Source organism: Equus asinus, chromosome 7, assembly GCF_041296235.1.
Source record: "Equus asinus isolate D_3611 breed Donkey chromosome 7, EquAss-T2T_v2, whole genome shotgun sequence".
Classification (NCBI taxonomy): Eukaryota; Metazoa; Chordata; class Mammalia; order Perissodactyla; family Equidae; genus Equus; species Equus asinus.
In genome coordinates, this window is record NC_091796.1 from 7,630,827 (window position 1) to 7,648,755 (window position 17,929).

At 34.7% G+C, this 17,929-nt stretch overlaps 1 long non-coding RNA gene across 1 annotated transcript; it reads right to left on the reverse strand.

Moving 5' to 3' along the window:
* Positions 1 to 617: 617 nt before the first annotated feature.
* LOC139045633 (uncharacterized) lies at positions 618 to 17,407 on the reverse strand. The gene is made up of 4 exons (XR_011504365.1): positions 15,983 to 17,407; positions 12,264 to 12,406; positions 5,683 to 5,844; positions 618 to 4,070 (listed from the first exon to the last, which is right to left on the reverse strand). It is a non-coding gene; the product is annotated as an uncharacterized lncRNA (long non-coding RNA).
* Positions 17,408 to 17,929: the final 522 nt, after the last annotated feature.

The window sequence follows — 17,929 nt, forward strand, 5'->3', positions numbered from 1 at the left end:
TCTGTGGGATTTTCCCAAAAAGAATTTTTAAAACCCAGCCTAAACATGAGAAAACATCAGACAAATCCTTACTAAGTACTAGATCAACACTCCTCAAAGGTATCAAGGCCAAGAAATGTAAGGAAAGACCAAGAAACTAACATATTTTGGAGAAAACTAAGGACATGTGATGAAAAAAGTGCAATTTTGTATCCTATGTTGCATCTTAAATTGGAAGGACATTAGTAAAAACCTAGTGGAATACAAAGAAAGTCTGTGGTTTAGTTAATAATGTTGTTTATAGTATTAAATCTTCATTTTGATATGTTTATAATGGTTATTTAACATATCATCAGTAGAAGCTGGAGATGGATATACAGGAACTCTCTGCTATCTTTACAACGCTTCTGTAAATCTGACGTTATTTTGAAATAAAGATTTTTTTTTAAGACTAGGTTTTTGACATATGCAAACATTTTATTTTAATGCAGGTGACAAATTACATATGGGAGTTTTTGCATGTAGATGTCACTTACCAACTCTAAAAGAATTTCATTGGTTAAGAATTTTAAACAATGTTTTCCTTATGTCTCAGAAGTTTCAGAGATAAGATAACCTGGGATTTCTTGATATAGATTGTAGACTTTCTATGTATGTTCCTGTCTGTATAGATGGAAGTGTGATGGCTAAATATTTTGTTTAAGAAAATATACCCTACCAATTAAAGACAATATTAACCTTGTCTCCAGGCAATATTTACTATTTTAAAATATCATGAATTCTCTTCTTCATAAATCCTACTATATTTATATTTTATTCTAATATTATCTGTTTTCTTTCTTCAAGAGTGTTTGGGTTTGTTTTTCTTCCTCTCGTCCTGCTTTAAACAAACTCTCTCTGCATTTTCTTACAGTCACCACTCCCTCATAAATCATCCAATTCAAAGCTATAAAACAAGTTTATCTTATCCAGATTAATCATCTCAATCTTATCACCTTGCTCACAATCCCTGACAGGCAGCCTTGAGTTTATGTTGGAGTGCCAGCCACATAGTTCTGACTAGAAGCAGACCATGAGAGTGACCTTGCCCCACTCTAAATTTTATAAATCTAAATGCATCCTGTTAAATCTTTACTTAAGTAAATGTAAAAAAGGAAAAAAAATAACGGCAAATAATAGAGAAATATACACATAAATACATTTATACTCACATACATAAAAACATACACATAAGGCTGAGTATTATTTATTTTATTTGCAAAAGACTACTTATACATCATAGCTTTAGGTAAAAGATTGGTTCAACACTTAGTATCTACCTTAGGGATATTTAATCTCAATTATTACATTTCTAATTATTCTTGTCAATAAAGTTATTATTTATTCTGTAAATTAACAGAGGAAAAATACTTGCAAAATGTGCCTATAAACCAATTGTTTTATTACGCTCTTGGTTGATGTAATTGTGCATTGTATATATTTCACCATTTCATAGTGCTCTCTGGCCATTAGTTATAAACTATTTTAGCGCAAATAACCATTTCTTTCTGTTTCTTCCTTGCCAGGCTTTACCAAGTTGGACAGCCAGATAATGGGATAGCAACAGAGAGGAGAATGAGGAGGAGGAAGAGAGAGAGAGCATGAGGGAAAGAGCAGCACACACAGGAGTCAGAGAGAAGAGTGAGGTGGAGAGAGGAAAGGAGAAGAATAGTGAAGAGAGATGGAAGAATAGGACAATGGGAGTCCACGCTTATAACATGCCAAGGTCTGGTGCTTTGAAAATAATGAAATAAATACAAATTTAGTAAAACAGGTAGGCAGGAGGGGGATAACCAAAGATTTAAGTTGGTAACTGGGCTTTTGCAGTGAAAGATAATAGTTTCTGAAATGCCATTAATTCTGAGATCAGAAAACTTAATCATTTTCAAAGAAACAAGGAAAAACTGTATTACAAAGGCAAACACACACTTATTTTGGATTTTCCTTTTTCTGGGATATATATATAGACTGACAAATATTTTACATTTTGACTATACTAGTTTTCTATATTTCTGAGTAAAAAATTACCACAAAATTTAGAAGCTTATAACAATACGCATTTATTATCTCATAGTTTCCACAGGTAATGAGTCCTAGCAAAGCTTAACTTGTGTCTGTGCTCAGGGTCTCACAAGACTGCAACCAATGTGTCAGCTGGGCTGCATCCTCATCTTGAGACTCAAGTGGGGAAAGGTCCACCCACGAATTCACTTCAGATGTTGGCAGGATTCCTTTCCTAGAGGCTGTCTGACAGAAGACCCTGTTCACCTGCTGACAGTTGGCTGGGACCACTCTCCCTTCCTGGCAGCCACCTTCAGTTCTTTGCCTTGTGGTCCTTCCATAAGCCATTTACCATGTGGCTCTTTACTTCTTCAAGGCTACTAGAAGAGTTTCTTGGTCCAGTCTGCTGTGATGGAGTCTTATATAACACAACAAAATCACAGGAATGACTTTCCTGTCACTTTTGCCATGTTCTATCAGCTAAAAGCAGTTATTGATTACCCCTATACTCAAGCAAAGGGGATTACAGAAGGAGTGACTCATTGGGGGGAGGGGTCACCTTAACCTGTGTCTGCCACACCTGAAAATAACAAAATCCTATATTAAAACTTTCATTCTAAATTTCACAAACATTTTTATTAAGTTATAGATGAACATATTTACTTTTACCTCCTTAAAAAACTCACACTCAGACATATTCACTGTTATGGTTAAACTTTCTTTGTTCAATAATAATAAATGATAAATAAACATCTATTTGTGGGCATTTTAGTGCATTTATTAGTGGAAGAGGTCTGCAGTATTTCAAAGAAAATGTTCAGAAAGGGGGAGTGCATTTTTCTTTCTTTTCGATTTACATTCCTTTTGCATATTTTGCAATACCCTGCAGGAACGGCACTCACATACTCTGAAAGCACACAATATTGAGTTCCACTTCAGCCTTGCATCCCTGGTATCATCTTCTACTTCTCGGAATCAGGGTTCACATATTCTAAAGTTTTCTGGGATATTTCCTTTGTACTGATTCCTTCTTACATTTTTTGTTTGTTTTCTGTTTTATTTAGCACTTAATTAACAGGAACAAGAGTGGTTTGGAGTATGGCAGAGTCCATTCCAAATATGTCTTGGGCAATAAGGGTAATTGGAATGGAATTCTTTAGTCATAGAGTCATGGGCTGAATTGTGACCCTCAAAATTCATATGCTAGCACCTCAGAATGTGACCGTATTCAGAGATAGTATCTTTAAAGAGGTAATTAAGTTACCATGAGGTCATTATAATGGGCTGTAATCCAGTATTACGGGTGTCCTTAGAAGACAAGGAAATTAGGATGCAGACGTGTACAAAAGGAAGACCGTGTGAAGACACAGGGAGAAGATCGCTATCTAGAAGCCAAGGAGAAAAGCCCTGCGAACACCTCAATCTTGAACTTTCCAACCTCCAAAACTGTGAGAAAATAAATTTCTTTGTTTCAACCACCCAGTCCATGGTACTTTGTTATGGCAGCCCTAGCAAACTAATACACATAGACACATTGCTTATTATCAAAGTTGTATCTTATCACAACTCGAACCACAAAGCCATTGACTGATGACTGACATTGTCTCAGTCAGTTAATCAGACACAAGAACTGTAGCCACAGGCTACCCCTGTGGCTGCTCACAGGACCTCTGTCAAAGGTGGGCCGAGATCTCCTTGTCCCAGCCAGCTGTCTCACTTTTCATCTGTTTACTTCAGGATGCAGACTGGAGAAGAGAGATGACGCAATATAAATCACGAGAACAACAGCCGCAGCTCAAGCCCCGTCTTATGACTGGCCCATCTCACTCAATATGCAAGAAAAAACAGTTTTTAAAGGTATCCTCCATGATGAATTAAAACTGGGAGTTTTACAAAAGTAAGATGAAAGGCTCTCCGTACTTCAAAGGAGTCAGGTGTCCATGATGCAGGGAAGTAAATGTTTGGTTTACTTTTGAACATTACCAGATCCAGAAAGCATGGAAAATTTCGTTAGTAATTTGGCTTACAATGTAGAAATAAGATGTAACAGACTGGAAAAGAAAAAAAATAGTAAAATGTTAATCTTGTGACAATGGTGATTATTTTCTCTGCCCTCCTGAGAGATGTCATTATTTATATTCTTAATTAAAAGCTGCTTCTCCAGTGGCATTCAAATTCTCATGAGAAATCAAATGCTGTTTTACTAAAAAGGCATCGAAACATTCTACTTGCATGACATATTTTGAGAGGCAAAGCATAGTGTCCTTCCTGAATGCCTTTGAAGGGAGTCTGCAAGATGCATCCTTGATCTCAAGTGATGCTTGCACGACCAAAGGATGTACTGAACTTTTCTTTCATTTTACTGAGTCTACTTCTGCTCCAAGGGTTAGATGGTAAACTCTGAACCCAAATGATAATTTATCATTTCTTCATCTTTTCTGCCAAAGGGACTCTGGATCTCAATTCCTTCTAGGTTTCCTAGATTTTCTGATGGAGGACTAGGAAGAGAAGGACATTATTTCTTGAAAGGTAGTGATGAACTATGGATATTTTATATCATGAATGAACAGTTTACAAAATAACATTGGCATTTTGATTGTTTGGTGTAAATATACGTATTCCAAAGGCCTCACAATCATTACTTTAGAACCAGGAGGAATACTGAGAAAATTTCTGCACCTTTAAAGTTTCTGTCCCCTGCAGGCTCATTTTCTGGCACAGTTAAGTTTCTGAAGATAATAAAGCACACATGGGTAAAATACACAAACTTTCTAAATCAAAAAGGGCAAAAGTGAAAGCACTGTGTCTTCCCGTGTACCTTTTATTTTTGTAATATCATTAAATAGCAAAATTCATATTAGGAATATATAAAATAAAATGCCGGTGGGAGTAGAACTTTTCCTCGAAATGCCTGTCTAGCACATCTAATTAGGTTTAAACTATAATTTAATACACCTTAGCAAGAAAACAGATAAATCACTTTTGAGAGTTTATGAAAGAAAATAGGATATAGGTGTGGTAGTACAAAGCATATATTTTATCTCCTGCACTGTTCTCAACAGACTTCTTCCTGAGACAACTAATTTGGAAAATATGCACTGTTATTTCTTGCCCATCCTGTCCCAAATGCAGCTGTTGCTTAATTACTTAACCCACAGATTTTGCAGCAATGAAGGCACCTTTCCATAACCAACCGAGAAAGTGATCTTTTCAAAATGACTACAAAGACAGCATAACGCACAAAATCTTTGGGAAGGTAAGAGAATGTAAAATCAAAAATTAAGTTTATGGTCTCACATTTATTTCCCTGATATGGTTCTAATATTCCCCACACCCTTACATAAACATGTCTTACTCTTCAATGATATGCGTTTCAAAAGATTGTTATGAATTTCACATGTAGGAGGTTGCAACAGCTAAGACATGAATAGCAAAATGTCAGGTAACATTCTATATATCTGAGGGCACAATTATACATAAAAATGAAAAATAATTTTTACCCACAGGTTACGTTTCAATTAAAATTTAAGGTAAGTGCAGTTTTCTCTCCTCCTAAGTCCTTGAAGATTTGTAAGTCTTCATCATAAAATTTTCTCTATAGGTTTGTACTTCCAGTGGTGAAATTGGGATTAATCGAACAGCAGTGAAAAAGAAGCTACTGACCTACTCAAGAAGACTTCCGGAAAATCCCTTTGTTAGTGAAGAAGCTGCTGTGACCAGGTTTCAACAGACAAAGAACATCCTGCTTGGTCTGCAATCTGCCCTGTCGTCTGACTTCACAGCTTTTGCTCCATCCTTTCAGTTCAGTTTGCCAGATAATCTTTGCTTGGAAAACAATACAAACTTGCAATAAGAAAAGTAGTATCAAAATAAAACGGTTATTTACTGTTTTTGACACTTTGTTGTTTATTTTTAAAATGTTTCGTAATTGCATTTTATCAATTTACAGAAAAAATACAGGTAATTAAATGGAAATTTGCCCATTACCCAGATTTGAAGGATTGTATCTTCTTTGTATGTAGGCATAGATTAAATTAAACAATATGAAAGCTTAATTTCCATCTCTACCTTTTTTCCTCAGATGAAGCTATTACAATATTTTTCTATAAGCCAAAGTTATTTAACATCTCTATACTTTCCTTAAGTGAAAAAATACCTGAGCACTGTTTTAGCTATTATACACTACCCTATCTTTATTGTTGTGGTTTTCCAGAGGTAATTTTTTAACCTTTATTATTTAAACTAAGTAATGTTTATGATTTTTAGAGAATATAAATTACAAAGATACTTTATCAGTTACTGGACTATTCATGTTTCTACAATTCTACTTCTTTCTCCCTGAAGGAAATTTCTTTCTCCCAGAAGGAAACCTTTTCTGTAAACCTAATTTTTAATGAATACAAATTTTTAATAATAAGAATCAAGCTATTTATTTTTTGATATGTTGAAAACGTATTGATGAAATCAATATGTTTAAAACCATATTACAGGCATACCTCACCAATATTGTGGGGTTGGTTCCTGACCACCATAATAAGGCAAATGTCACAATAAAAATTTTTTGGTTTCCCAGTGCATATAAAACTTACATTTACATTATACTGTAGTCTATTAAGTGTGTAATAGCATTATGTCTAAAAACATGTACGTGTCTTAATTAAAAAATACTTTATTCCTGAAAAATGCTAACCATCTTCTGATCTTTCAGTGAGTTGGAATCTTTTCACTGGTGGAGGGTCCTGCCGCCATGTTGATGGCTGCTGACCAATCAGGGTGGTGGTTACTGAAGAATGGGGTGGCTGCGGTAATTTCTTAAAATAAGACACCAATGAAGTTTGACACTTCCATCGACTCTTCCTTTCACAAGTTATTTCTCTGTAGCTTGCCATGCTGTTTAATAGCATTTTAACCACAGTAGAACTTCTTTCAAAATTGGACTCAGTCCTCTCAAACCCTGTTGCTGCTTTAGCAACTAAGTTTATGCCATGTTCTTTCATTGTCATTTAATATCCTTTCTTGTTATTTCAGAAATCTTCACAGTATCTTCTCCAGGAGTAGATTCCATCTCAAGAAACCACTTTTTGCTCATCCAAAAGAAGTAACTCTTCATCCGTTAAAGTTATCACGGGATTGCAGGAATTCAGTCACGTCTTCAGGCTCCACTTCTAATTCTAGTTCTCTTGCTATTTCCACCACATCTGCAGTTCCTTCCACCCCTGAAGTCTTGAACCCCTCAAAGTCATCCATGAGGGTTGCAATCAATTTCTTCCAAACTCCTGTTAATGTTGATATTTTGGACCTCTTCTCATGAAACACAAATGTTCTTAATGGCATTTAGAATAGTGAATCTTTTCCAGAATGTTTTGAATTTACTTTGCCTGGATCCATAAGAGGAATAACAATAGCAACTATAGCCTTATAAAATGTATTTCTTAAGTAATAAGACTTAAAAGTTGAAATTCCTCCTGGATTCATGAGCTGCAAAATTAATGTTGTGTTAGCAGGCATGAAAAGCATTAATCTCGTTGTACATCTCCATCAGAGCTCTTGGGTTACCAGGTGCATTGACAATGAGCAGTCATATTTGGAAAGGAATCTTTTTTTCTGAGCAGGAGGTCTCAACAGTGGGCTTAAAATTTTCAGCAAACCATGTTGTAAACAGATGTGCTGTCGTCCAGGCTCTGTTGTTCCATTTATAGAGTACAGTCAGAGTAGATTTACCATAATTCTTAAGCCTCCTAGAATTTTTAGAATGGTAAATGAGCAATGGCTTCAACTGAAAATCACCAGCTGCATTAACCCCCAATAAGAGCATCGCCCCGGCCTTTGAAGCTAGGACTTCTCCTCCCTGGCTATGAAAGTCCTAGGTGGCAATTATTTCCAATATAAGGCTATTTCGTCTACATTGGAAATCTGTTGTGTAGTGCAGCCACCTCCAATAACGATCTCAGCTAGATCTTCTGGATAACTTGCTGCAGCTGCTACATCAGCACCTGCCACTTCCCCTTGCACTTTTATGTTATGGAGACAGCTTCTTTCTTTAGACTTCATGAACCAACCACTGCTAGCTTCAACATTTTCTTCTGCAGCTTCCTCACCTCTCTCAGCCTTCATAGAATTCAGGAGAGTTAGGGTCTTGCTCTGGATTAGGGTTTGGTTTAAGGGAATGTTGTGGCTCGTTTCGTCTTCTATCCAGACCACTAAAGCTTTCTCTATATCAGCAATGAGGCTGTGTCGCTTTCTTGTCATACCTGTGTTCACTGGAGTAGCACTTTCGATTATTTTCAAGAACTTTTCCTTTATATTCACAACTTGGCTAACTGTTTGGAAGAAGAGACCTAGCCTTTTGTCTGTCTCTGCTTTTGACTTGCCTTCCTCACTTAGCTTAATCATTTCTAGCTTTTGATTTAAAGTGAGACATGTGTGGCTCTTCCTTTCACTTGAACACTTAGAGGCCATTGTAGGGCTAGTAATTGGCCTGATTTCAATATGCCTCAGGGAATTGGGACACCAAGGAGAGAGAGAGACAGGGAAACAGCTGGTGAGTAGAGCAGTCAGAACACACACAACATTTGTGACTTGTTTGCCTTCTTATATGAGCACAGTTTGTGGCGCCCCAAAACAATTACAATAGTAACGTCAAAGATCACTGATCACAGATCACCAAAACAAATATAATAATAGTGAAAAAGTTTGAAATATTTTGAGAATTACCAAAATGTGACACGGTGGCATGAAGTGAGCAAATGCTGTTGGAAAAATGGTGCCAATAGACTTGCTCGATGCAAATCTTCAATTTGTAAAAAGCACAATATCTGTGAAGCACGATAAAACAAAGTATGCTTCCATGTTTAAAATGCAGGTTGGCAATCTAACATAAGAATATAAAAGTATGCACACATTTTAGTGTACTTATATTTAATAACCTATGAAATCATTCAAAATATTAGAAAAATACCTGGTTTCAAACAGCATATACAATACATTATTAATTAAAAAAAATAAAAGCCTAATGTTTACGGTTACCTACTTAACCATCTGACTGTAGAATTTAAATCAGTGTGTTAATAGTGCTAATCTTTATGTAGAGGAATTACAGATTGGTGTTACTTTGTGTGTGTGTGTTTGTGTGTTTAGGATTAAGTTATAGGTTGTATTTCAAGTTCTTTAATTGGTATAGAATTCTGGTTTAATCAGTTTGTTAAATTTAAGGCAGGGATTATATTGACAAGATTAAATTTTTTTAAAAAACTATTTCACAGGTAAACTAAATTTTGTAATGCATACTTGTCTACATATTTGGGGACTCAATAAAAATCCTGTATCAATAAATAGGCCAATTATTAACTACCAATTATTAAATAAAATCATTTTTGAATGGAGCTATAGGATCAGTAGCTGAATTACTAAATAAAGGTTTCAATATTATTTTCTGAAAAATGCTTTTTTAATTAGAGTTACTCCTAAATTTATTTGTAAAAAGATTCTAGTTTAACATAAAAATTTTATAAATTTTCATTCTAAAAAAATTGTTAAGGTAATTAAAGAAAACATAGTAAAACTCCTACTTCAGAAATCTTTGTACATTCTTGGCATCACAATAAATGTGTTTTCCACCTTGTTTGTGAAGACTGCTTGATATCATTTATTTGAAAATAATTTACTGACATTCTAAACAATTAAATAAATGTTTAGTCTTGGGAGAGAGTCAATTCACACAAAGTAGAGTAATTTTTATTAAAATATATTTGGCAAGGGGTGCTCAAGTGGAACATTGGCAAAATTAATCTGATAGCAAATACTCTGTTTTTTTCTGTAACTTCCCCCTAGTTTCCAGGATTGACAAGCTATTCTCATCTATTACACGTTATATCTGACTGTCTGAATATCACTTGCTAAATGGTAGCTTTCACAGGTTGTATTGCTCGTCAGTGTCATGTCTTCCGGAACCTGAATCTGAGTTAGCACGTGGTGCAGAGTCCCTCCTTGCTCTATGCCATAGGGGTTGAGCCTGGATAGACTTGCCATAGTGGCGAGTGTCCCACAGGTGCCAGAGCAAATGTGGCACATTTTTATCCATTTCTCCTCACATTGCTTTTGCTTCAAATCTTATTTGCTGATTTTTCTGACACAACTAAATTTGGCTGATATTAGTAAAGAAGTGGCCACATAGCCATAAAAAAACCGAGTGGGATTCTATTCTGCCTTGATCATCATCAATCAATTTGTCATTTCAATCTTGATGGCTTATCCCTCAACCCAATGTAATGTTGTAAAGAGGAGAAAAATTCATTATATAACCATAGCATAGAAAAGAATTGTTGTGAAAGTCACATTTTGATAGATAAGCTTAAAAACTTATCTCCTTATCCAAATAGGAAAGTTGTAGTATATACAAAATGCCCACTTTTACGATATAAATGAAATACTACTAATAATGATATTCTAGATGATAATTTGCTGTTGAATTTTCTATTCCAATACAAGTTCTGGTTCTTGCTAACTCATTATCATAAAGATAAACACAGTTTGAAAGGAGTCTAAGTAGGACCAGACACAAGTGAATAATAGAAGCGAAGGTGTGACAAAACTTCACAAAGCTAAAAGCATACCTGTTTTTGTAATTCACACTAAATGGAAAAGATACTGGACTTTAAAACTTTATACTCAGAGCATATTTAATATGTAAATATTAGTACAAGTAAACATAGTGGAATTAAGAGGAAATATGGATTTAACCGTAGGCTTAACAAATACTAGCTTTGTTAGGCTTAGAAAATACTAGTTTTGCTTTTTGAGATTTTGAAGGTCAAACATCACATGACAAAATGCACTTCATTTGGTTCCTCAGGTTGACAAACCCCCTCAGCTTCCATCTTTAAAAGAAGGAGATATACATTTTCAATTACACACGAGTGGAAAGTGCTAAGTTCAATTTAAGCAGGATGAAGCCAAACACTTATTATAACTGCAGTACAAAGTAACTATAAATGAAGAAATAAAAATTAAAAAAATAAAGAATATGCAAACAAGAAAGATAACTATCATTTACGTATGACATATGGGTTGATATATTTCATAAGTTCGTGTGTTTATATACCATAGCCGTAGTTATAGTACTTTGCAGGCCTATTGTATGTAAAGAACTGAATATTTCAGTGGGGACACCAGAGTTACCAAGAATAATGCATTTAAAGCAAGGTTCATTTGCAATATGTCAAGAAAGCAGAACAATTTAGTGTTCTGAGACAAAGTGTTCTGCAAATCACCAAGGGGTACTCCAGGAGAATTTGGTCACCCTGCCTACTTCTGCACTTCTTCAGGAAATGTAATTTGATTAAGTTACTCCTTTAATTAAAAAATAAATAACCAAGAAACCAATAAGGATTTGAGGATGGTACTCAGAGTATATAACCTACAAACACACACACACACTCACACACACAAACAGCCCAATCAAATGTCCTTTAACCTAAAAAGATAATCTAACACAAGCATGTTCCAAATGTACAATTTTTTCTATGAGTGTTTTTGGAGAGCATTATTCTTAGTCTCAGATTGAATTTCGAAATTAAACATCCTTCTGTCTTGATTCCAGACTCCTAATTCAATCATCAAGATAAATGACAAATTATGAGTTAGTTGTAGTCTGAATATAAGTGATTAGCTTACTTTCTAGTTTTAGAAATTTGGAAATATAGTATTTTCAACCACTGCTGAATTAATCTATGAGTACAGGTACCTCCGGCTTCAGGTAATAGCTAGAAAAAAAGGGTGTTGGCTCTTTGCAAAAGATTTGCATGGCTTGGAGAATTTACAGCTAACTGTTTTACTCTCTGTATTGATTATAATTTTCATTTCCCTAAGATACAAAATATGAAGACATGTTGACTCTGGTGTGATCTAAAGGATAGGAAGCAATGGTGTCTGCATGTGATTTTTCAGTATGTTGTGAAATGAAAGAACCCCAGATCCAACAGCATAAGGCTCCAATTGGCTGCAAGAAAACCTACCATTTTCAGACTCTCATAGCTGCTTTCAGATATTTCAGGCCCCTCGTTCTTCAGTTGAACTATAACCTTAATTTTGTATCTGTAGTATCTGATAATATTACTTTTTGCCAACTAAGCATCTAGTAAATATAGACTCCTGACTAAACATCCAGTGGATACAGACTGCATGGTTTTGAAAGTAAGGGAGAGGCTTGGTTACAGTTGTTTTTCTGAACCGTTCTTGCTTCTTACCTTGATATTTTGCTTGGACAAATGGCTGACTCCATGACCAATTAACCTCTAGTGGTGCTTGTCTGCTTTAGCACTTCAGGCTAAGTGACTGTGTGTGTTTCAAATGAGTTCAAATCAGTGTTGTTACCTGCAGTTCTGGGGATCTATCAGGAGAAAGAAAGCATCAAACATTCTTTACTTCTAATATGAGAGATATAAAGAAGGCTCCTTCTTATATCCTGATACTAGTAATAAATAAATTAAAACAGAAAATGATATAAAAAGATACGGCTGAATGGTACCTTACGTCAAGAAGCTCAGTGTCCAGTGTTGTAAATAAAATTTTGAAAGTTATTATTTGCTTTATTTTTTTTGAGGAAGATTAACCCTGAGCTAACGTCTGCTGCCAATCTTCCTCTCTTTGCTGAAGAAGACTGGCCCTGAGCTAACATCCATGCCCATCTTCCTCTACTTTATATGTGGGATGCCTGACACAGTATGGCTTGACAAGCGGTGCATAGGTCCGCACCCGAGATCTGACCAGGTGAACCCCAGGCCGCCTGAGTGGAATGTTGGAAGTTAACCCCTATGATTTGCTTTGATAATAGTTGTGATAGTAGATGTGATATATGGGAGTATTTTGGGGTTTTGTTGGGTATTTTGGTGGGGAAATTTGGCTTTGAGCTGACATCTGCGCCAATCTTCGTCTCTTTTGTATATGGGACACTGCTACAGCATGGCTTGATGAGTGGTGTGTAGGTCCACATCTGGGATCTGAACCTGTGAACCCAGGGCTGCTGAAGCAGAGCATGTGAACCTAACCACCGTATCACTGGGCTGGCCCCTGCTGCGTGTGAGTTTTGAGGAGGGAATTATTGTGTCCAAGTAAAAACATCAATCACATACAAACAATGTCATTAGTTCATGTTTGACTGAAAATATCTATTGTTATCCCTCCATATTAAAAATATAATTCTCTTCTCTACAGAATCTTAAGCCAAAGTATACATTTATTTTTCTGTAATGTTTTGAAAATATTATCCCATTGTCTTATGACTTTCATTATGGCTTGTTAGAAATTAGTTGTATATCTAACAATTATTCATTATAAGTAGTATATCTTTTCTTTATTTGCTGTTTTTACAATGCTTTTCTTTTACTTTAGAATTCTATATTTTCACGGTGATTTTGTGGATAAGTTATTTCTTTTTTAACTATTCTGGCTGGAATGTTTTTGTGCTTCTTTATCTAGGGATTCGTAATTTTCATCATTTTTAGAAACATACTCAGCCGTTATCTTCAGAAAGGTATTTTGTTCTCATGTCTTCTCTTCTTTATTATTTTAATAAAATAAACAAAAATTTTAAAAAGAAGCAAGCAAAACCTATTATTTACATGTAGGTTAGTTTACTTTATGAATGTTTTTATCCTTACATACTGTGCAAACATTTACTGCTTTGTGGAAGTCTACTATATGTAGAGAATTGGCCATGGAGAAAGGAGATAAAAGTTACCCTTGAAATTTAATGTGATTTTTTATATACTTGCATTTAGGTGTAGCATTTTAATATTTATTGAATTGTTTGGTCTTTTATTTTCAATAGCTTTTTCATTAATTGAAACACAGTTTTAGAATTCCATTTTAAGTTATGTATTGCCTTTTTGGTCTATATCCCTTTTTATTTTTTTAATATAATTGTATTAGAAATTAAAATCTTTATCTTTACATAGTCTATTACAGTGACTATTGTGCTAATTCACATAAAATATAGAAATCTTGTAGCTGTATGAGGCTTCCCCTTCTTCCTTTGTGTTGTAGTTATCATAATGTGTTACAATTATATGCTCTATAAATCCAATAAAACAACGTTATACTTTCCATTTTAAACAGTCATATGTGAAGTAATTGGAGATAATTAGTATTCTTCACATTCTTGCATGGCCTTTTCAATGGATTCCGGGTTATTTCAATCAGTACTTTAATAATACTGTTTCACTTGCTCTAGGCCTTTGTGGTTTCTTATGTGAAATCCACAGTCATTCATATTGTTAGTCTCCTGTGTGCCATGTGTCAGGTTCCTGCCTGCTTTGAAGACTTTCTCCTCATCTTTGGTTTTCAGCAGTTTGACCATGATGCACCCTGACGTGAAATTATCCAAATGCGTCCTGTTTATGGTTAAACGAGCAGCTTAATTTTGTAAATTATAGTATTTCACTAAATTTTAGAAGGTTTTGGTTATTCTTCCGTAAAATACTTTTCTGCCATATTATATCTTTCTAATCAATTCTTCACAAATTGCTTCTATATTAGATCTTTAAATTTTTTCATAGGACCTGGTGGGGATTTTCCGTATTTTTCAATCTATTTTCTCTCACTTCTGATTAAATGTTTCTTATGGAACTATTCTCTTCCCTCTTTATCTCCATTCTGATATTAAGCCTATTTAGTAATTTTTATTTCAAATATCTTTTAGCTCTAAAATTTCCATCTGGTTGTTTTTCTTCTATTTTTTTTCTCTGCTAATACATATTACCTCTTCATTCATTATGGAACTATTTCCCTCACCTCACTGAGCATAGTTACAATAGCTTCTTTAAAATGTGTGATAATTTCAATGTCTCGGTCATCTAGGGCTGGGATTTACTGATAATTTGTCTAACCCTGTGTCTGCACATAATGTCTCTTTTTATTTCCCCTGCCTACTTTTGACATTCCTCTTTTTTACTGGTTTTTCGCAATGCTCTATTAGACCTGACTGGGTCTATGGGGCTTCTTTAATCTGTTGGTTTATAAGTTTCCATCATATTTAGAAATTATTTAGCCATTATTCAAATATTTTCTACCTCTCTTTCTTCTCTTTATGCGATTTTAATTATACACATATACTTCACTTCTTGATATTGTCCCACAGGTCATTGAGACTGTGAAATTTTTTCGAACATTTCCCCCTGGCCTTTATTTTAGAAATTTTTGATAGGTTTGTCTTCCTATTTACTTAACATTTTTCCAGTAACGTCTAAACTGTTAATTCCATTTAGTGGACTTTTAAAAGATTTTAGATATATTTTTCATTTCTATAATTTTCTTTTGGTTCTTTTTATTATATCTCATTTTTCTCTTCCCCATTTGTTTTACAGTTTTTCGTAGTTTAATAGCTTTTTCAATGTCTTTCTCTATTAATTCATCATCTCTATCATTGCTGTGTCTGTTTCTAGTGAACTGTTTTTATGCTGTTTGTGTGTCACATCTTTTGCTGTTGCATCCAGGAATTTTTATTATATCCCGAGAACTGTATACTTTACATTGTTTAGTATATGGATTTTGTTGCTGTTGTTATTTGTGGTTCAGTTTGAACTCTTCAAATTTTGTTTTAAAACTTGATTTATGCATTCCTAGATTTACTCTAAACTAGATAAACTTTGTCTGCATACCAAAGACCATCTCCTCTGTGGCATCTACTGAATGCCCTGGAGGATCTTTGTGGGCTCTCCACTCTGGTTGGTGGAAACTGGAAGGATTCCCCTTCTCTGTGAGCTCTGGGAGGTCTGCCGTCCAGGGCTCCCTGGTCACTCTTTGCCCAACCTCTTGGATATTCACTTTATGCATCTGGCTCTCAATGATTAGCAAAGAATCAAGGTGTTCCCTAGGCAGATTCTGAAACTATTTTCTGAGTAGTTTTCTCCCCTTCAAAACTCTGTTCTGCAATTTCCAGTCTCTTGAGATTCTCTAAGTTCTGTACCTGTCACTTCAACGCAGCAAGATAACTGCCTCTTGCTTTAGATTCTGCTCCTTGATCCATGATCCAGAACGAGTGCCTTTGAAGAAATCCTGAATGATGGAAAGGCTCATCTCATTTGTTGTCCTGTCTCTCGAGGATTTCAGTCATGTACTGCCTGGTGTCCAATAAGTAAATTGTGTTGTTTCATATGATTGGTCAATTTTTCTCATTGCTTAAGATAAATCCAGTGTTGGTTAAACCATAATGCCTGGAAGAGAAGTCCTCAGAACTCAGTTTTACCTGGAAGGGACAAAAGGCTACAATGAGATGTTACACTGAAGAGAGTCAATTAGAGCACATCTGGGCCTAATTTGTATGAAGTAATGGGGAGAGAACCTTAAATCATGCATTACATACATTTAGTATATTAACCTGGTAACCAGGGTCTTCCAGAGTAAATATTCTCATTGATTCACAAAGTGGACTAATATCAACTATATCACTTGATGTTGCGCAAATCAGAATGCTTAGATTTAATAAACATTTGAACATTCAGTAAAACACAATTATCCTAACTGAATTCTTTTCCCCAGCTTAATTGATCCAGCGTTGAACTATTTCATAGCAGCTTTCTCATAAAAGCATTATTTCCAGAGTTGCTTTCATTATTATATCCAGTAGATTTGGTGGGTGTTTTTACAGATTTTCCTTTGCAAAGACATTAACTTTAATAGACCGCCCATTGATGAAGTGGGAAGCAAATAAGTGGCCCTCCCAGTTTCTGGTAAGACCCAGGATTGTGAATTAAACACAAAAGTTAAATAAGACGACTATGTGATTGTCTAATTTTCACATTAATCTTGAGTTATAGCCCATTATTCCCTTCTTAAATTAAGTGTAATTTTATTGGCTAATGGAGAGATAAGGTAAAATATATGCTGGTGGTGTAGGTGCTTGGTTTCTAATTAAGCATTGCAGTTTGTTTAAAATGAAAATGAGTGCATTAAAATTAGTTATGTATCTTTCAAAATGAGTTATTTTGTAATTAAATAACCAAGTGGGATCTCTTTTTCAAGAGTGTTAATCAAGTTGCATGAGTGAAAATGCATCGTCATTGATTTAAGGTCAAGAAAGGAAACACTTGCCACTTTTAACCCTATTCAATGAAACAAAATAAAGCATCGTTTCAGGGTTATTACCAGAAATAAGAAAATAGATCAGGATTCCCATGGTCAAGTTCAACAGATTAATTTTTTAACTATTCTGCCAGATAAATAAGTTAATAATTTAGTTTATTACAATGTGCAGTATCGATTTTATTAAATTTACAATAATCTCTACTAAATATTAATCACTAGATACTATCTAATGGCATAGAATATTTATATTGTATGCATAATTCTACAAGTAAAATAGTGAAATCTATAGGAATTTCTAGGTATTCATTTTTACTTTGATTTGCATTTTAAAATTGGCAAATGATTTAAAATTTGTTTTGTTGATGATCTCATACAGGTAAACAAGGAAAAGCAAAATGATCTAAATAAATATATGAATTTAGAGTCTTAAAACCTTATTCTCTTTTCAAATTACAGAGTAATGAGACGCTCTATATAATTGTAATAAAAGAACACAATAAGCAGGCTTTCTGCTGCTGTTGACATAATTACTTAGTCTTCAATACCTTATACATTCCAGTCCTCCCTCTCTGTTGGCCATCGATTTGACATTAGAATACACGCTCAATTCTCTTCTATCATGAAGAGAAAACAGAACATCAACAAGTAAGCAGGCAGATACACAAGAGAACGATAAAAGATACATTTATTTAACACAATAACATGCCTTTAGGATGCTATTTATCTATATTTCCTTAGCAACAAAATGAATGATTGTAATGTCTACTTGAAGACCATTTTCATTCATTTTGCTGAGCAATCTGTGTGCACCATTCAATCTGGATACACC